At 43.5% G+C, this 20,904-nt stretch overlaps 1 protein-coding gene across 3 annotated transcripts in view; it reads left to right on the top strand.

Moving 5' to 3' along the window:
• DDR2 (discoidin domain receptor tyrosine kinase 2) overlaps positions 1 to 20,904 on the top strand; it is a 163,934-nt gene that overhangs the window by 59,718 nt on the left and 83,312 nt on the right. Inside the window, exon 1 of one of the 3 annotated variants that reach the window (XM_082674932.1) lies at positions 6,479 to 6,504. The exons of 1 other annotated variant lie outside the window; for it this stretch is intronic. The gene's annotated coding sequence lies outside the window, so the exon portion shown is untranslated. Of the gene's footprint in view, positions 1 to 6,478; positions 6,505 to 6,637; positions 6,786 to 20,904 lie in introns of those variants that run through there. One more of the 3 variants, XM_082674931.1, reaches the window with a different exon arrangement.

Below are 20,904 nucleotides of genomic sequence, written 5' to 3'. Positions count from 1 at the left end.
GTCAGCAACCGTTTATAGCACACCTACTGTGTGCCAGGCGTGGTTAGTGCTGGACAAATCCTGGTGAATAAGACAGACTTGGTCCATGCTCTTGTAGAATTTACAGTTGAATTATCAGTTTTCTCATCTGTAAAAGACAAGAATTAAAATATATTAACAACATTTCTCATCCTTTTGAAAACCCATGCCTCTTTTTTTAAATAGAAAATATTAAGCCTTCCCTAATGGTTTTTGAGATTTCTAAGTAAGTGAATTACCATGACTAAAAATAAATGAAAGCAATTATAATATTGAGTAATTTTTGTTTTGAATAACACAGGCCCTCATCTCTACCCCTAGGGAGATTCTTATATGCTGACCACCCCCCCCCCCACCAACCCTTGGCATTCTTTCGGTGAAGAATCATTGGGATGGTATTCTCACTCTAACAACAAAGGATCTACAGTTAAATTTTCAGTTGCTTTGAAATGTTGGCATTGTGTCTAATTTGTGTTCATTCTTTCGCCAAGTTTACGCTCTTGGGTTTGTGTGGCACATAAAACTTTACTCACTCCTTTTACTGAAAACCCCTCTCCCCATCCAGGGCATTGTCGTGAGTCATGAGCTCTCTCACCATCCGACGTTTCATCATCTTGTTTATGGAGGGAACACCAAGGAACACGCCCATGTGTCTGACACAGAGGCCCACAGGCTCCTCCTCTTTCAGTGGCCCTGTTAGGTGAAGCTTTCGGCTCTAGGAAATGTCTGGGCTGTTTGTACTTTGAAATTTGCATGGGAACAATGCTTCACAGACCTCTTAGGAACACCAAGTGGCTTATAAGTGCCTTGTGAGAAGTGGGCTCTGGAAGGATGGGCTTCTCTAACATACTGCCTTGCACTTGCTTATGCGTTACCCGTGCTGCCTTCTCATTGCTTCGGGGACTCACATATAAACTCTCAGGTATGGTGTCAGCATGCATAGTAAATGAACACGACAAACATGCTGGTTGTGCTGAAGAAGCAGAGAGCAGGATCCTTCCAAAATTTTTTTTTTAAGATTTTTTTGATGTGGACTATTTTTAAAGTCTTTATTGAATTTGTTACAATATTGCTTCTGTTTTATGTTTTTTTGGTGTTTTGGCTGTGAGGCATGTGGGATCTTAGCTCCCCTACCAGGGATTGAACCTGCAGCCCCTGCATTGGAAGGTGAAGTCTTTAACTGCGGGACCACCAGCGAAGTCCCTTTTCTTTTTTAGTTTTGACCAGAACATGAAATCTATCCCCTGAACAAATTTTAAGTGTGTAGGACATTGTTAATGACTGTAGGTACCATGTTGGACGGCAGATCTCCGGAGTATAACCCTCTTACTTAACTGAAACGTTATGCCTTGTTGATTAATAACTCCCCATTTCCCTTCCCCACCTCCTCCAGCCCCTGGCAACCACCATTTCCGTTTTTGATTTTATGATTTTGACTATTTTATATTCTTTGTGTAAATGGAATCATGTAATACTTGTCTTTCTGTGTTTGGCTTATTTCACTTAGCATAATGTCCAATTATAATGAGAATTTATTTACTTGGGGTTCTATAAGGTGTGATAGGTGTTGTGAAAAAATGCAATTTAATTCAATAAATATTGGTGCAGGCACTATGTTCAGTGACAAGCGTATAGAGATGAATAATACCAGTGTCTAGTGGTATGCTGGCAAACGATTAACAACGGGCTCTGTGCGGGAGGGAGGAGCCCTAATGTGGAGCATTTGCTGACTTCCACACTGTGAAAATACTCTGGTTGATTTAAAATACCATGGTTGATTTCAAGCTACTGACATAATGTCAACTGGCTTGCAGACTTCTTGAAAATTTAATAGTTAGCTCTAGTGAGCCTGTACAAGCTGGTCCTGTACTCTGTTGCCAATGACTGCTTTCAAGAAGTTGTCAGTTTAGACTGGAACATAGATAAATTGCAATGCAGTATGATAAGGGCAGAGATAGAAGTACATACAAGGTAGAAAGCTGTTGTGGAAGACAGTGATTAAATTCTGTGATGGGCACATCCCCTGAGCTGCAGGAGCAGGAAAGATTGTGTAGGGAAGGCAGATGGGTAGGTGGAGACAGGACCTTAAAACATCGCCATTGTCTTCAGGTCAAAAGGAAGCACCTTGGCCAATTATAAGGCCCCTCTCAGTCTAGCGTCACCTTTCCTGGCTAACCTTTTCTTCTGGTCTTGGGAACACATCCCTGCCTTAGCTCACACTATATCCCTCCTTTGCAAAACACTTTCCCTTTGTCTCCATTTCCCTGCTTTCCTCACCCTCCTTTATGAACTCTTTCAAATCTCAGAAAGTGTGAACCATAAAGGTAAAGATTGATGAGGCAGATTACTTCAGAGTTAAGAATTTATGTTCATCAAACCTCAGTGTTAAGAAAGTGAAAGGCAAACAACAGAGTCAGGGTAAATATTTGCAGCAGTTCTAACCAATGAAGAGCTTGTATTTGGAATGTATTAACAGCCCTTACAAGTCAATAAGACAAAGGCAGAAAAAGGGAAAGAGACTTGAACAGGAACTTCACAAGCATTGATCCCCAAATGGCATATATGAAAAGATACTTACCTTCACTAGTCATTGGGGAGGTGAGATACCACCACCCACCCACCACTAAAATGAAATAGGTTTGCACTACCAAGTATTGTTGAGGATATGGAACAATGGAAAATAACATACATTGCAGATGAGAGTTGGAATTGATACAATTATTTTGATAACTTTTAGGTAGTATTTATTAAAACTGAACATATCCATACTCTATGACTCAGCAATTATTTTCCTAGATATATAGCCCACCCTCCCTACCTTCCCAAATACATATGGTCACCTAAAGGTATGTACTGGAATGTTCATAGCAGTGTCAGTAGTAATGGCTCCAAATTGGAAACAACCAGATGTTCATCAATAGTAGAAAGTAAGCTATGGGCCCTTCATAAAGTGGAATCCCATACAGCTACAAAAGAGAAGGAAGTATTGCTCTGTATAAAAACATGGATGAATCTCGCAAATCTAACATTAAGCGAAAGGGGCAAGACACAAAGAATACAAACGAAATTATTCCATTTATACATAGTTCAAGAACAGGTAAAGCTACTGATGGGGTTAGAAGTCAGTTTCCTGGTTACCTTTGGGGAGGAGCAAGGGGGTGAGTGATTGGGAGGGCCATGTTGGGGGCTCTGATGATGTTCTTTTTCTTGCTCTGCCTGCTGGTAACATGGTATATTCATTTTGTTATAATTCATTGAGCTGTACATGTCTGACTTGTGTACCTTTCTGTGTGTCTTAGAGTTTCACTGAAAAACAAAGGAGCTTCTGAACCAAAGTGTTACAAATAGAGGCAAGTGTGTGTTTTCTTAAACCACTTTTGTGTTTTCTCTTTCAGCGTTTCCTACCTTGGTGAATTTAATCATGAAACATTAAAAGATATGCTGAGGGTGACCATATGCCAGGAACTATTTTAGATACTGCGGATATATAGGGAACAAAATAGAAAAAAAATGATGCTATCATGGAGCCCACATTTTCATGGGGACAGAAAGGCAGCTTAACAAATACATAAAATGTCAGGTGGTGATAATTGCTGTGAAGGAATATTAGGGGTTAAGAGTATAGCGAGTAATGGGGCTGGGGGGAGAATTTGGGTACTGATTAAGTTTTGTATAGGATGAAGAAGACTCTGATAAGGCAGTAGTTGAGCAGGAGCCTGAATGAGGTGACAGAGGAGCCTCGGAGGTATATGGGTGAAGAGTATTCCAGGCAGAGAGAACAGTAAGTGCAAAGGCCCTGTGGTGAGACCCCCAGCTTCCCAAGCCAGAAACTTGGGCCTCACTCTTGGCTTCTTTCTCTCGTATTCAAACCAAACCACAAATCCATTTAATTCCATATGGAAACATCTCTTAATTTTTTCACTTTTTCTCCATCCTTAGTATTCTTGCCTATCCGGGCAACGGTTTCTTAACTCTGCCTTCTCATGTCCCATTTTTTTTGGAGTCCTCTGATGGGGTGCCCCTGTGCTCAGAGTAAATGCCCTACAAGACTCCTGCTTTCCTCTCTGGTTTCATTTCTTGCTGCTTGTGCCTTGTACCCCATGCTCCAGTCAGAAACGAAAATGAGTCCACTTCCCAAGATTCCCTCTGAGCCTCTGGTCTCTGGGACTTTCCACATGAGGGTGCTTCCTCTTTTGCAACATTCTTTCCCCTCCGCACCTACTTATTTCAGGCTTTGCACATCCTGCAGATCTTGCCTTGATATTGTTTATTCTGGGAAGTTTTTCCTGCCCCTTAACTGTTGGCCAGGTGTCCTCCCCAGGGGCTCTCATAGCACCCTGTGTCTCTCACTCATTGCTCTCTTATGTCATTCTGTAATTGCCTTTTAGTTTTCTGAACCTCTCGATAAACTCTAAGACACAGGTGGGAAGTAACTGTTTCTGTTTTGTGTCCCAGTGCTGAGCGCAGTTCCTGAAGTTTAGAAATTGCACAATAAATACTAAATGAATGAATGTGTGTTGAACTAGATCCCTGTGATATGACAACAGTCTAGGAGTGTTTTTATTAGTCACTGATAGAAATATTTTATAGTCAAAACAATCTTCATTAACTCCCAAAGGCCAGACCAGCTTTGTGTTTAAGTTCTTGTTCCTGGTAATTTTGTGTTCCATAATTTCTCAAACACATAAATATTATCTTTCAAATGTTAAGATTATCTTATTTCACTCAATCCCATGTAAAACTTCAATTCAGAGAGCTTTGAATCTATTCGCAAAAAAATTCAAATGTTGGGCTTCCCTGGTGGCGCAGTGGTTGAGAGGCCGCCTGCCGATGCAGGGGACACGGGTTTGTGCCCCGGTCTGGGAAGATCCCCCATGCCGCGGAGAGGCTGGGCCCGTGAGCCATGGCCACTGAGCCTGCGCGTCCGGAGCCTGTGCTCCGCAACAGGAGAGGCCACAACAGTGAGAGGCCCGCGTACCGCAAAAAAAACAAAACAAAAAAAAATTCAAATGTTGAGACCCAAATGTGTTGCTCTGGCTGCAGAGCAATATCATTATTGTGACTTATTTCTAGAGTTGAGAATTTCTAGAAAAAATTTCCAAATTAAACTGTATTAGTTTTGTCAAGTTTTGGGACTGGTAGGTGGACATTCTTTCCAATTTATCAGGTATGGAAATGAAAGCTTTTAACATGAGAGAGTGGGAGAAGCAAGAGAAAGAAATAATAGAAACAGCAAAAGTAGTTCTTCTTATGCTGATGGTTTGTACTTAGGTGACAAGTGATGTGCTATTGATCCCTGTGGCATGAGAATTAGAAGAGAGTTGAGCTGGGACTTAAAACGGGGATGGGGCACTGTGCTAAAGCCTCTCAAATTGACCTTTAAAAATTGTTTTAACAGGATTATTTAGAGAATTATAAATATTTGAGCATCAGACACACTCATAGCTGCCATTTATTGAGGGTTTGCTCTATGCCAGGCAATATAACTGCTTTAAGCAGACAATCTTATTTAATTCTAATAACACTTGTGTGGAATCAATACCATTATATCCTCACCTTGCAGATGAGAATGTAAGGCTCAGAGAGGTTGAGTGATTTGCCCTAAGTTACACAGCAGGTCAGTAGTCATGCTGAGCTATGAACCCATTCTCTCTGGCTTGAAACGTGCAAGGGTCCTAAACACTAGGCTGTATTGCCTCCCGTATCAAAAGACAAACCATCTACTCCTTCTAAAGCAAAATGCATCTGACTTTAGGTTATCTATTCCTGTGGATTAACCATGGCATATTCCACCCATTATGCTCCTGTTCTGGTTAAAGCGTAGGAGAGAAGCAATAGCAAACTCCATGCAAATGTGGGCATCCGAACTACAGAAGACACGGAAGCATCATCTTTTTTCACCAAAAAACACTAAAAAAACTTCACCAAGCAAGGATTCGTAAAAGAAGATCTCTAAGTTGTGGGTGGGGCAGGTGAGTATACTCTTTGAGCAAAAATGAGTTCCTCCTCTTTGGGGGAACATTGATCCTGGAGAGAAAGAGAGAGAACGGCTGGCCATCTTTCCCCGAAGGGCCAGCGGCCCCCTCTCTGGCCTCTGGGCTCAGAGCGCTGGCTGAGGGTGTGTTTGTTTGGCTGTGACTCTTTTCCTGCAGTTCCCCTCTCTAGGTGTCATATTTCGTGAGCTCCAGGGCCAGAGCCTGCCACAGAGCTCCAGGCTCCCGCCTGTTTCAGCCTGAGCCCCTGGCTTTCATCCCTGCCTCCTTGGCCAAAGTAGGGTGAGGGTTTGAAAAATGACACTGATTGGATGCACATTTGATGGGAGTGATTGCTGGACAAGCAACTCACCCATCCCCAGCCCAAAATGAAACTGACAGCTACGCCCTCCTGGTTGGGGCCCAAACCACCACCTTATTAAGAGAGGCCCCTTGCCTCTCCTCCCCACTCACACCCTTGCAGCTTGCCCAGCTCTTCCTGCTGAAATCAGAGGTAGGCCATGTGCTTCGCAGCCTTCTTCCCTGCTCTGTCCTCTGCCCAGCCACTAGTTTTCCTCTGACAGAAAGCCCCCGCTTATTTAACTGGGCTAATCCTCCGCTTCAAGCTCCAGAATTCACTTCTGGATTTCTGGACCTTGCGTCCCTGTACTTAGCTGCCTAGAATCTCCATTTCCCTGCTGAGGTTTCCATCAGAGGCCAACCCAGAGCCCTCTCCTTGTGCCTCCACTCCTCATCTTGCTGAATCCCCCATCACCCCTCTGGGTGGAGGTGAAGGTAAGATTGGTGGGGACTCAGGCATCTGAGCATCATCTTAGGGCGAAAGCACAGAAGAGAATTAATAACACATTTATAAGCAACTCTTTCTCTGCTAATTTGTTTTTTTGAACTTCATAGAATTCATGGATTAAGTTTATTGGTTGAAGTGTGTGTTTCTTAGACAAGATGAAATTAGAGACTGTTTTTTTTTTTTTTTTTTTTTTTTTGAGGTACGCGGGCCTCTCACTGTTGTGGCCTCTCCCGTTGCGGAGCGCAGGCTCAGCGGCTGTGGCTCATGGGCCTAGCCGCTCCGCGGCATGTGGGATCTTCCCAGACCGGGGCACAAACCCGTGTCCCCTGCATCGGCAGGCGGACTCTCAACCACTGCGCCACCAGGGAAGCCCGAGACTGTTTTTAAGAAGAACCAAGGACTGTCTTCCAGGAGTGCACAGAGCAGCTCAGCTATCGGAGACAAAGTGGTCTCCTGGGAAGGTCAGAGAACCCAGGTCGTGAGACCCCCTGACAAGAAGAAATTGAAACTGCAAAATCTCACATAATCATTTGCTGAAAGCTGAAGTATCCCAGTTACTTTATAACTAATGTAGCATTAGACATACTTGGAGGAATATATTCCAGGGAGAGAATGAATCTGGCAACTTTGCATGCTAACCTGGACGGTTTTTTGTTAGGGCAAAGGAGGCGGAGCTTTTCGTTTGTTTTTGGTATGTTTGTTTTTGCTGCCAAGGGGTTGTAATGTCATGATTATTTATTATTATACGGATGAGCCCTAGCCATGTACTAGGGATAGTCAAAATAGATTTACTATGAGATGAGACATGCTCCAGTCGTTTAAACATCTCCAGTTGTAATAATAATAATAGCTACGATTTGAAGCCAAGCACTGTTCTAAGTATTAGATCACGGCGGTCCTTTTAGGAAGTTCTGCTGTTAGTATCCCATGTTTTAGATGAGGAAACTGAGGCCGAAGCATTACATAACTTACTTAAAATCACACAGCTAGTCAAGATCAGAGTAGAGATTTTAAGCCAGGCGATCTGGTTCCAGGGCCTGCGGCTCACCCACGGAGCTGTGCTGCTTGTTATGACTGTTGAAGGAGGGGTTACAGCAGTAGGCGGTCTAGGGTTCTCCATTTCCAGCCCTGAGGGTCTAGACTTACTGACTGGAATGCTAGCAAGTGCCAATTAAACAAATCTTCTCTGAGACTGAGAACAAAATCGAGGAATTTGTTGGTGACGGATGTTTGTCATTTATCTTCTTGTCCATGTGCCTTAGAACTGTCTTCTCAGGACACCTTGTTAAAGGAAACTGAACACTGAGACAGCTGACTGAGGGGAAAACCCAGAAGGTGGGAGAGTTGAGAAGGGGGAGAGGTCAGACAAATGGCAAAGCTCTGTGGGGTACCGTGTCCAAGCAGAGCAGTCCAGGGATTCAGTTCTCAGAAGCTGTCCAGGTAGATGCTCTGCTTACAGAGGGAATCAGCCCCTTGCTGTGTGCACGCTTGAGGCTGTTCAAAGCCCAGGGAACTATGTATATTCAGTATCTTGTAATAACCTATAATGGAAAATAATCTGAAAAAAGTATATATTACTGAATCACTTTGTTGTACACCTAAACTAACACAATATTGTAAATCAACTATATTTCAATTAAAAAAAAAAAACCCACCACATCAGGGGAGGCACGGTCTCTGACTCATTTAAGGTGTTTAATCCTGCTGCCCCTTTAGGCCTGCCCAGCACGAGGATGTTTTAATTTACCCTTCCATCTCCTGTATTTTCACTCTGGATGTGCCGTGGTGATTGTTTTTCAGGGGAGAAGGAAGAATAGTACTTATCTCAAGCCGGGTTGAGGTCCAGCCCAATGATTGGGGTCGGGTTATTCTCCTCCCAACTCTCCCCTGCCTCCTGCTGTGTGGGTACAGCTTACGCATCTTCAGGGCCGGAGAGGGTCATGGTGAGGAATGTGCCCACCAGCAGAGGCTGACCGCTGGGAAGCTCGTAGGCACCTTGCAACACACAGCTCTCCTCTTGAACTATAAGGGCGTCCAAGGAGCCTGTTCAGAGGGCTCCTCCCTAACTGCTCCCATTGCTAGCTTTGGAGGGCTTCTCCCATCAGTCATGGGCTCCTAAAGAAGATGCTTTATTCCTAAAGGCCTGTCCTGGGTTTTCAGAGGAAAAGGAGGAGAGATTAGTAGGTTCTCCAAAGCCTGAAATTGCTCTGTTTGATTCACAGGGCGAGGAGCTTTTAATATGTAATCCTCTGGGGGCTTTGGGGGTGCTGTGAGTATATTTTCTGAGGCTCTCCATATCCTTATTTAACCAGAAGTATCTGCAACAGGATGCTCCCTTGGCAGGGAATGAAGAAGGCCAGCATAGACTGCTAACTTACATCAGTGCACCATGATGCCTGGGAACATGGGCAGAGGGCAAGGAGATTTTGAGAACTAACTAGAGGCATTTGCATTTGTCAATGCCGTGTAAAAAAAATGTTTGCTGAATTGAATTGAAACTTGTCTCATTAGTGTTATAATTCTAAATGCAGGCCTTGCTAGGCCATAACGATTTAATGATTGCCTTCATAAGATCTATGTTGGTTCCACTCACATCCATTTACATCCCATCGTTTCAATTCTGCATTAATTTTGGACACTTCCCTGATGTCAGTTGTTTGAAAAATGTTTACCCTGTCCTGCGCTGCAAATGCAATTTCTGTGAACAACTGACTGTCGTAGTTGCTCTAACTTGGGGTTGGTTACTTTTATGGACGTCGGCTTTGAAGAGTATGGGGTGTTGTTGGAGAGCAGTTGTTGGAGGCTGAATGTGGTTGTGTGATCTGGTTCCTACAAACTGTCAGGCTGGTGGCTGGATACAGGATGTCACTCTCTATTTTGTGTGTGATTCATTTAGAGCATGAGAAAATAAAAGCCAAATGTAGAGTATCTTCAACGTGTTCAACTTCTCTTAAGTTTGTTTTTACTTCCTTTCTCTAAGAATCGCTCATTATTTCTACAAATGCCATCAATTTTATGCAAGTGAAAACCCAGTTTTAGTTTCATGACACCACGGATATAAGAATAAGAGCAAAAGTTCTATACTAAAATTCTTAAACATCAATACCAAGAGTTTTGGGTTTGCAAAGAGTTTAGATAATACTCAGAAAGATCTCTTCTTCCTGATTAGCTCCCATTCTCACCTTGGCCTGTTATGTTAGTTGGTATGTGATTCAGTTAGTCAGGAAAGTGATGTCCCACACATGCCCTGAGTACAATCATAGGCATTTTCAAACAGGGATTGTTACTCATGAGAGAGCTTCATTTTTTTCTCCTACCTTTTAATAATCTTTTATTTATTATTATTATTTTATTGAGGTATAGTACAATATTATATAAGTTTCAGGTGTACAACATCACGATTTTTAAAGGTTATATTTCATATCTAGTTATTATAAGATATTGGCTATATTTCCTGTGTTGTATAATATATCCTTGTAGCTTTTTTTTTTAAACTTTTTGTTTTATATTGGAGTATAGTTGATTAACAATGTTGTGTTAGTTTCAGGTGTACATCAGAGTGATTCAGTTATACATATACATGTATCTATTCTTTTTCAAATTCTTTTCCCATTTAGGTTGTTACATAATATTGAGCAGAGTTCCCTGTGCTATACAGTAGGTCCTTGTTGGTTATCCATTTTAAATAGAGCAGTGTGTACATGTCAATCCCAAACTCCCCAACTATACCTTTCCCCCTTCCCTTCCCCCTGGTAACCATAAGTCAGTTCATGAGAGAGCTCCTTTAAACTGTCATGGACCACACAGAGGGGGCATCCAGCACATTGGCAGTGACCGTAACTTTACTGTGAGCCTATCTCTCACTATGTTTCTTGCTTGCAATAGTGTAGGATCCAAACCTTAGGATTTGCTGTCTTCTTTTCAGCCTTAGCTCACCCTTCACTTGATGTTCATTCAGTAGCAATACCCTGGCTTCCACTGGGAACACTATCTTCTGCCACTTTGGGCAAATGTGCTCCTTCCTCTCAGCCCTGGATCCTCTACCCAGGCTTGGGACTTTGTGAGTGCTCTGCCTATTGGGCTATCGTGGACCCTACAGCCATGACCTAGATCCCTGTGTGTGCTACACCTCTTTTCAGGGAGCTAGGTCAAGGACATCATGAATCTCATTTGAGTGCTAGATTGAAGATTTACACCCAGGTGAATATTTTGTTCTGGGCAGCCTGAGACTCTGAGACTCCAGGATTGTAAGGATGGTATTGAGCTTTCAAAATTTTTATCATATGATTTCAGCGTTGGGATCCTTTGGTACATGCAAATCTCTACACAAGAGGAAGTTATTTGCATAGAAGCATGAGCATGCTTGAGTTGGGTCATTCTTTTACTAAACATGTTTAAATGTACATTCTAACCAAAATTTTAGAAGCAATGGCACTCCAGGACTCTAACATTGGGATTTGGGACCATGACAAGCCATTGGAAGAGATATTCTTGAGATGATGCAGCTCTGAGGTGTTACTCAGAGACATTAATTTCTTACAGGGCACTGTGAGGAACAGGACAGAGTCCGTGCCCTCAAATGGCTTATAGCTACTGTGTAGAGACAGAAAAGGAAACTATACTCTGTGTAATTAAACCAGTATTTACCTTCCCATATTCTGTCTTCTACATATGTTGTGGTGAAATGAAATAAGAGAAACCCTGAGCAGTGTTGGCTTACATTTCAATGGTATTCAAGACCCTGATAAATAATTCAGGACTTAGGGGGATCAGGACATGAGAGGGGGAACTCAAAAACAAAGATAATTTACCCATGTATACTTACAAATTAAAACACTTGAATAACTAGGATTTTATGACTGACTACAATAAATCTAATTATTCTTTACAACTATTAAGTGGCATGAAATAGGTTGACCATATTTTCTTGGAAGAGTGATCAGTTTTGCCCTCCAGATCCACTTCTGACTGAAGCTCAAAGTTGCTGTAAACAATTTGGCTGTAGTAGAGAGTAGTCTTGTTACGCCACTAAAGCCTTGTTATGCCACTTTTGCCACAGAGTCTGGACCAGATGGTATATGCATAACAAGAAAAGTGACAATGACCAGCTGTGATGTGTGCGTGTGTATGTGGTGTGAACATGTGAGAGACTCCATATGTCTACAGGCCATGTGACTCTTGGGCCGGAAGTTATCATTATGTGAGACTTCCAATCTGTATCAGCATAAATAAATTGTTCTTTCAACACCTGGGTACCTCTCAGAAACAGTCTATATCTGGAAGGGAGGGATTCCATTGTGGCACAGTGGTTAAGAATCTGCCTGCCAATTCAGGGGACATTGGTTCGAGCCCTGGTCTGGGAAGATCCCACATGCCGTGGAGCAACTAAGCCCGTGCGCCACAACTACTGAGTCTGCGCTCTAGAGCCCACGAGCCACAACTCCTGAAGCCCGCACGCACCTAGAGCCCGTGCTCTGCAACAATAGAAGCCACCACAACGAGAAGCCCGTGCACCACAATGAAGAGTAGCCCCCGCTCGCCTCAACTAGAGAAAGCCTGCGCACAGCAACAAAGACCCAATGCAGCCAAAAATAAATAAATTAATAAAAAAAATTTGGAAGGGCTTTTCGAAGTTAGCTAGCACAATCGCCTGCACAGAGAAGGACTCTTTCCTACAGTCTCCTAAATAAGATGATTATTCAGCCTTCACTTGAATGAACACTTCCAATAATGAGGAGCTCATATCCTCACAAAGAAATACACCCCAATTTCGGATGATTCTAATTTTTAGGATGTTCCCCTTTAGTTTTGGTCAAAGTCTTCCTCTCTGAAACTTCCTTAGTTATGATTTTGAATGTCTGTTGTATAGCCTGGATCCTTCTACTTCAGGACAGTGTATCATGTATATGAAGACCATTAACTCCCAATGGAGTCTTCTTTTTTTTCCAGTTGGAACATTCCAAAGTCTCCTTCAGTGAATCCTTCTGTTTGCTTTGTAGAGAAATAACCTCTCCCCTCTTCCCACTCATTGTGTATTAAACCCCTTGAACCCGTGGATCCTGGAAGTTCTGCTTCCTTGGACTTCCACAAAGTCTAATACACCCTGTCTGAGGAAAGTCTCATTCTTCTTATTAGTTCCAGTTGTACAGTTTTGAGTTCTTCTCTTGATCCTCTTTGTCTTATTTTTCTTCTCAGCATTCTTATCACACAGGCATTATTGTGCATCGAGTACTGAATCATTTTTCTTATCTTTGCTCCTTTGCAGTTATTGTCACTCTGCCTTCCTTCTTGGATTATTTCCTCCATTGTCCTTTGAAAATTTTTAACTTCTTCATAATCTGCAGAAAAAAGAGATATCTTTAGTGTCTTTTCTTTCTCTTCCAGCTGTAAAACCGGATTATATTTACAGCTCATGAGTTCAGAAAGACCAAGAACAATGTAAAGTCTTATATTCACTCTCATTTTGCTTGGATGTTGTCTACCCAACTAGATTCATGTGTGTGACTCAGTATAGACGATTTGTTGAGTGTCTATCACTACTAAAGTCTCTGGGTATGCAGTTTGTTGATGTGGGCTTAACAGTAGTTGCTTCTATGGGTAGTTTAAATTTTACCTCCAAACTATTTCAACCTCATGGCTCTCATTTTCCTCTCAATAGCTATAGCAGTTTTACTTTCTACCACAGAATGTAATCACGTAAACTTTGGTACTGCTCATTGTGAAGAAGGAACAGAATATGAGAGAGGGCATGTCCTTGGCAGTCCTTCCCTTTGTTTTGTGGATTAAGAGACAGAATCTCAGGGAGAATATTTGGTTCATCCAAGGTTACATCATTAGTTGAGCAAATGGTCAGATACTGTTTCTGCTAGACCACTTAGCTAGCTAACTCTTTTGACTTTAGTAGAGAAGGAGGCTTAAACTGTGATATTTCTGACCTCTATTGTGTGCACGTGTATGTGTGTGTGTGTGTGTGTGTTCATCTTTTCCCTTTTGCCACCTAGCACATTGCCTGATATACGGTAAGTTCTCAATAAAAGCTGGTTAACAAATGGTTAAAGTCTTTTTTTTCTCCTTTTGAAAGTTGGGAAGATGTTTAAGGGGGAATAGACCATATTGAATAATGAGGAATTAAGTATAACTAGGGAAGTTGTATCTTGGGAGAGAGAGACTGTGAGTTTGTTCAGAGATAGATAAAGCATCAGGCTGGGTGCCATGGTGCCTACAAAGCATGTGTAACTTAGTCCCTGATCTCAGTGAGTTTATAATGAGAGGAATATAGTTGGCACTATACAAATGGGATAAAAATAGAGACAAGACTGCATCGTATGAAAAAAAAATTAACTTCCAGTCCAAGAGAGAATATATCAAGATCAATGAGGAGCTCAGAGAAGGGAAGGTAATAGAGGGCTTACTAGTATGTTGTTCTTGTTGGAAGGGTGGTGAGTATGAGGAAGGAAGGGAGGCCAGATGGAAAGCGAGAAACAGGTGTGCCCCAGAACAGCGTTATCTATTTAGTTCCAGCCATGAGTGGCAAACAGACCACAAACCCACAGTCAGCTTAAGTTCCTGAGCCGGAAGAGATTAAGAATGTAAAAAAGGGAAAAAGAGTTTATTGGGCACCTACTATACATTAATTCCTGAGCACCTGCTCCATGGCAGGCAGTGTGTTAGGTGTTGGGGAGTCAGCAATGATCAAGGGAGATGCTCTCTCTGCTTTTGTGGAACATAAATTCAAGTGCCGGTTAGGCCGTGTGCTAGGAACCATCTATTCCAGGTTCTGGTTTCCCTGTTTAATGGATTTTGCAGTAGCTTCTTTCCCTCCACCCAGCACCGGCCTTCTGCCGAGTCTCTGTCTTTCCCAGGCCTAGTTCTATCCTCTGTGGGCATGCTGGGATCCCCACGGATTGGTGACACCACCCGCCATTGGATGCGTTGCTCGATGCACATTCCTGAAGTTACTGCTGAGTGAGGTCCTGGCAAAAGGAGCTCAATCCTTCATTTAACTTCAGACCTTCTGCTTCCCTTTGAAAATGTCTGACTGACATAGTTATTGAGAAAGCTCAGCCTGAAAAGATCCTAAAGCTTAGAAAAGAGGTGCCCACGTGTGTTTGCTGTCAAACACAAATCACTGGCAGCGCTCCTCTTCACTTCCTTCTCTGGTGGAAGCACCACGTGTTAGAGGGTTCAGGGCATGGGGTTGGCGTGGTGTAGAAAGGGCACCTCCCTGGCCCTAAGCCCCATCTGTCCTAAGTGCCATGTTCCCTAACCACCAGGGACAGCCTTGGAGCAGTGGAGTCACACAGCCTGAGAGCTGTAAGCGGCCGGGGAGCCAGGTTTGCAGAGTATGTGCGTGAGCCTTTTTTCCTGTCTCTGTGGAGGATTGCTTGTGTGCATGTCCTTCACCATAATTTGACACATGCCAACATCAAACAACTAACTGATGGGGCCTCTGATCGGTCACGGACCATTTTATAGAATGTGGGTTGACTAGGGACTCTTTATGGTGAGCTGAACAGCTTAGTTCTTGCTTCAGGGAGTGGGCCTTGTAGGGTCTGCCGGCTTCCCCTGAGTATTTGCCCTTTGGCTTTGGGGAAGCCCCGTGGGAGAAAGTCCTTTCCATGTCGCCACAGCTCCTTCCCTTCTGATGAATGCTTGGTGTTCTGCTCAGCGGATGTCTCCCAGGGCCCTGTGGGGGAGACCAGCCTCCTTTCTGTGGAGACCTTTGGCTGGACTCCTCTGGCTCTCCTAGAGGTGAGAGACCGCGGTTCCTGCAGCCTCAGGCCTGGCACCAGCTCATCTCTGGTGGATCCAGAACCCTGATCTCCACCCTCACTCCAGCCAGGGCCTCTGTGTCCCAGAGTGACCTTGCGGGCTCTCCCTCCCACTGGCTCTTCACAGCCCCTGCCGTCGTTGGTGATTTTCGTTCTAGACATGAGCCAATGGATTCCTGAAAGGGGTGTGTGGGCTCCCCTCACCATCTCTGCTCTGGCCTCGGTCTGGCGGCACTCTCCTCTGTGGTCTGGGCAGGGAATGATGATGAACCCGGGCTGCCCATTGTTTTTGTTTTGTGATATTTAAAGCAACCTAAGCTCTCATTACTGTAATACAGTATGTGCCTGGGCTGGAGGGAGAAGCAGCATCCCTCCTGGACCAGGGGCGGTTCTGCGATGTTGCGGTGAAGAGCCTGGGAAAGTGCTCGGAGCCATGGCTGCTAGAGTTCAAGCACCAGGGCTGAGAGGGGCTGCAGAGCTCCCCCATTCTCACTCATCCCAGCCCCCTCATTTGAACCAGGAGGGAGCTGAGCCCGTTCGGGGAAAGAGATTGCTCAGGCAGTAGCGTGGTTAGTGGCAGAGCTGGGACTAGAGCTCGGGTCCTGAGGTGGGTTTGCTGATAGTGGGTGCAGCTTCTGCTTCTGCCCTCCTCATTAGTTCAAGATCCGTTTGAGGCCCTGAACTTAATTTTGTATTTGTAATTTTATATTATATTTCTTAATCAAATGGACCCTTCCAATGGTCTAAGCTTCGAGAGCCACAGAAGCATCTGCCCCTGCCCAGACCTTTCTACTACACTGAACTGCCTGTGTGTGTGAGTGGAAGGGGCAGGTGTGAACACTGAGCTGTCCCAGTGCTATGACGCCAAACACAGCTCTGAGGTCCGGTACCTGAGAGGCTCCAGGTCAGCCAATGAGAAGCAAGGAGCACAAGTTAGAGGCAGGTGCATTGGCTCCTGCAATCCCACTCCTGGGCGTATATCTGGAGAAAATTCTACTTAGAAGAGATGCATGCACCCCAGTGTTCATAGCAGCACTGTTTACAATATCCAAGACGTGGAAGCAACCTAAATGTTCATCTACAGATGCGTGGATAACGAAGATGTGGTACATGTATACAACGGACTATTACTCAGCCATAAAAAGGAATGAAATAATGCCATTTGCAGCTACATGGATGGACCTAGAGGTTATCATCCTAAGTGAAGTCCGTCAGAGAAAGACGAATATCATATGATATCACTTATATGTGGAATCTGAAATATGATACAAATGAACTTATTTACAAAACAGAAACAGACTCACAGACATAGAAAACGAACTTACGGTTACCAAAGGGGAAAGGAGATGGGGGGATAAATCAGGAGTATGGGATTAGCAGATACACACTACTGTATATAAAATAGATAACCAACAAGGTCCTACTGTATAGCACAGGGAACTATATTTAATATCCTGTAATAAACCATAATGGAAAGGAATATGAAAAAGAATATATACATATACATATATATGTGTGTGTGTGTGTGTGTGTGTGTGTATCTGAACCGCTTTGCTGTACACCAGAAACTAACACAAATTGTAAATCAACTCTACTTTAATTTAAAAAAGAGGTGGAGGCAGGTAGGGACTGCCTCCTGAAGACAGACTCACTTGCTGGCAATGTGATAGAAATCTCGCAAGTAGAGGAGAGCTGAGCATACCTTTGTGCCCGAAGAGAATGTCCAATTAAACGGGACTGGGTGGGAAGAATGTGGCAGCACCCAGCTCCTAAACCTCATCAACCATCCATAGGTAACCACATATTGAAAGCTGTTGCATTTGCTACTTGTGTGATCTTGGGCAAATTATCGACACTCTGTGTCTCCATCATCTTCTCATCTGCAAAATGAGGATAAAAATAATAAAAACCTCAGAGAGTTGTTACGAGGGCCAAATGAGAAAATTCATATTGCCTGGTATATAATACGTGCTCCAGAAATATTTATTATTACTCTCATAAGCACTGAGAGATGAGAAATATTCTTGCCCTTCAGGAGCTCACAGTTTTACTGTGGAGACAAGATTTTCACAGACATATACAAGCACAACTAGGAAGCAATGTAAGTCACTGTATGGTGTCTGCTAAGTTACAGAGTATAGATGTGATGGAGTCGAGAGAGGAGACTCCGTTATGACCTGGAAGAAGTGCCAGAGAGGAGGTAAGAGACTAGTTGAAAAAGCCGGCACACGCCATATCTCAGCTGTTAGCAGTGAGATGGATGGGCAACTGCCACTCCTGGATTCTAAGGACCCCTCTGGTCATCCATTCATCTGCCCAACACATTCACTGATTATCTCTAGACTCTGCACCGGAAATTCAAAGAAGGCATGAAAAGTTCCCTCCCTGCAGGAGCTTACACAGTCTAGCTAGGGAGGGAGCATGCAGAGAAATATTGCAACTAACGAATGTTACATTCATATCTATTTATATCTCCAAGCCAATCATCTGAGCCCAAAGGTGGGATGGGGCAAGTCAGACAGGTGTTCAGAACAAGAGTTTGAAGGAAAGCATGGATCTACTTGGTGAAAAGGGGCAACTCAGAAGCCATGAGGTCTTATTCAAAGAGCTGGTAGGTGTGAGTCTTTCTTCAGGAGAGGTGGAGTTGACTAGAACATTCTGAGACCGAGACTGGGGGAGCTTTGAGGCCAGGATCGGGCAGGCTTTTGGTCTCCCACTTGGCCCTGGCAATGTAGGGTCTTTGAGCTGGGCTACGAATTGGAGAGGGTTAGGCCTGGCAGGTTGGAGAGAGGAGGCTCTTTACACATCAAGAGTAAGTACCAGGCCCTGGTCATGCAAAGGGAAACTTCCTGAAGTCAGATGAAGTCTGCAGATGTTTCATAGCCTTAAGTAAACTTATATTTTCCGCACCTCTTGGTTCAGAGGCTGCCAGTGAAAGTAACACAGAAGGGAATGTCCAGCTAGCAACGTGAAGGAAGCATGAAATAGAAATGGCTGGAGGCTGAACTTCTCTTCATCAGTGACATTATTATTTGGGCAAGGATTGCAGGAGCTGCAGGTGCAGAGAGAGTGACTTGCTTGAAGAAAACGGTAGCATCCAGGAAAGGAATCCCAGACACTTGGTCCTAACCCAACTGCTGAATGAAGTTTTCAGGCTCTGGAATTTGGGCAGGAGCTCCTGAGCTGTATTTGTCCAAGGTCTTGGGGCCCATGAGCCTTCACTCTTAGTGTCTATATGTCCCCATGCCAATAGTTGCATAATACCCCGTCTTCCACTTTGCTCTGCTACTCCTAAACTCAGAGCAAAATGAGAAGATTAAATTTATCACTACCGCTCCATGTCCTTGCCCTGCTTGTTTTTCCTAAGACTTTTGAGTCTAAAAAGACCTTCCAAGTCCCTGAGAGGGTCTACAAGGTGTCAGAGCCTGGTAGTGATGGCAGATAAGCTGGTCAGCTCTGAATTCCTCTTTCTCTTTTTCTCTCCCATCCTTGAAGGTCTTCGTGAGCCTTTGCCTCTTTCATTGGCCAGACCATTCAAACGTTGGCACTTTTTCATGATTCCTTATTTTGTATTTTTCCTTCTTGGTCTTTCCTAAAATCTATTTGTCCACGTCCACTTGTACATCTCCTCCTCTGTCACACCATCCCTGCAGCCATGGCCTGCCATGAACTTGCGTGCCTGCTATCTTTGTTTTTCCAAATGTTCACGTGTGCCAGCCATGTAAATCTCCTGATGCTTTTTTGTTGTATTACCTCCAGGTGACCCAACCTATCCTGGGCTCACAATAGATGCCCAATATATATGTGTCACCTTGACTACTGATCGTTTTTTCTTCCTGTACACCATTCTATTCATAATACCACTACTAATGGCTAAATCTTTTTTTTTTAACATCTTTGTTGGAGTATAATTGCTTGACAATGTGTGTTAGTTTCTGCTTTATAACAGAGTGAATCAGCTATACATATGCGTATATCCCCATATCTCTTCCCTCTTGCGTCTCCCTCCCACCCTCCTTATCCCACCCCTCTAGGTGGTCACAAAGCACTGAGCTGATCTCCCTGTACTATGCGGCTGCTTCCCACTAGCTATCCGTTTTACGTTTGGTAGTATATATAAGTCCATGCCACTCTCTCACTTCGTCCCAGCTTACCCTTCCCCCTGCCCGTGTCCTCAAGTCCATTCTCTATGTCTGTCTGCATCTTTATTCCTATCCTGCCCCTAGGTTCTTCATAACCATTTTTTTTTTTAGATCCCATATGTATATGTGTTAGCATACTAAATCTTAATAAGTACTTACTATCTCCCAGGCACCAGTGCTTTAAGTCCTTTATATACATCATCTCATTTAATTTTAATTGTGACACCATTTTCTACTTTTACCCATATTTCGTACTTTCCAGATCTATAGAAAAGTGTCCTTTTTTTTTTTTTTTAAGATTTCACATATAAGCATTATCGTACATATTTCTCTTTCTCTGTCTGACTTACTTAACTCGGTATGACAATCTCTAGGTCCATCCATGTTGCTGTGAACTTATGGTTACTGGTGGTGGGGGAAGGTGTGGGGAGGGATGGTTAGGGGGTTTGGGATTGACATGTAAACACTGCTCTATTTAAAATGGACAACCAACCAGGACCTACTGTATAGCACAGGGAACTCTGCTCAATGTTCCCTAACAACCTAATTGGGTAAAGAATTTGAAAAAGAATAGATACATGTATATGTATTACTGAATCACTTTGTCATACACCTGAAACTAACACAACATTGTTAATCAACTATACTCCAATATAAAATAAAAAGTTAAAAAGAATTAATGTTGTGCCCAGCCAAAAAAGGAAAGCAAAGTGCCTTTCAACCCAGAGGTTTATTCGTTTCTGGCTGTTTTAGAAGTGCTTGACCTGTATCATTGCTGAAAATGTTCACTACAGAATATGGTTGCAAAGGCCTAAAAGGTGAACTCCTTGCTTCCTCGTTCAGCTGATCGTTTCAGAGAAGGTGAGGGGTCTCCCTTCTCTTCGTGGCGAGAGCACTGGTGTTAACCCTCATATACAGGAGTCTCTGAATATGTTAAGGGAAAGACACCTAGGTTTCTTTGCTGAAAGGGTAGATGCTGGCTGGTGTCTGGGAATGTGGATCCAAGTGTCTCCCTGGAGTTCCTCCTGCAGGGAACTGGAAGCAGTGTTCACTGGCATCACACCAGATCTCTTCTGAGGTTCAGGAGGGTTTCCTATGGCTGGATGAGATTGAATTTATTCCTGTCCCAGAGGTGCTTCAAGCCCATGTTGATTGGGCCTGTGCAAATTAGTAAGAAGCCTGATAGAGTCATG

Source organism: Grampus griseus, assembly GCF_964374135.1.
Source record: "Grampus griseus genome assembly, chromosome: 1".
NCBI lineage: Eukaryota > Metazoa > Chordata > Mammalia > Artiodactyla > Delphinidae > Grampus > Grampus griseus.
The sequence above is the reverse complement of the archived record's forward strand: the minus strand, read 5'-3'. Positions and strand labels throughout refer to the sequence as shown.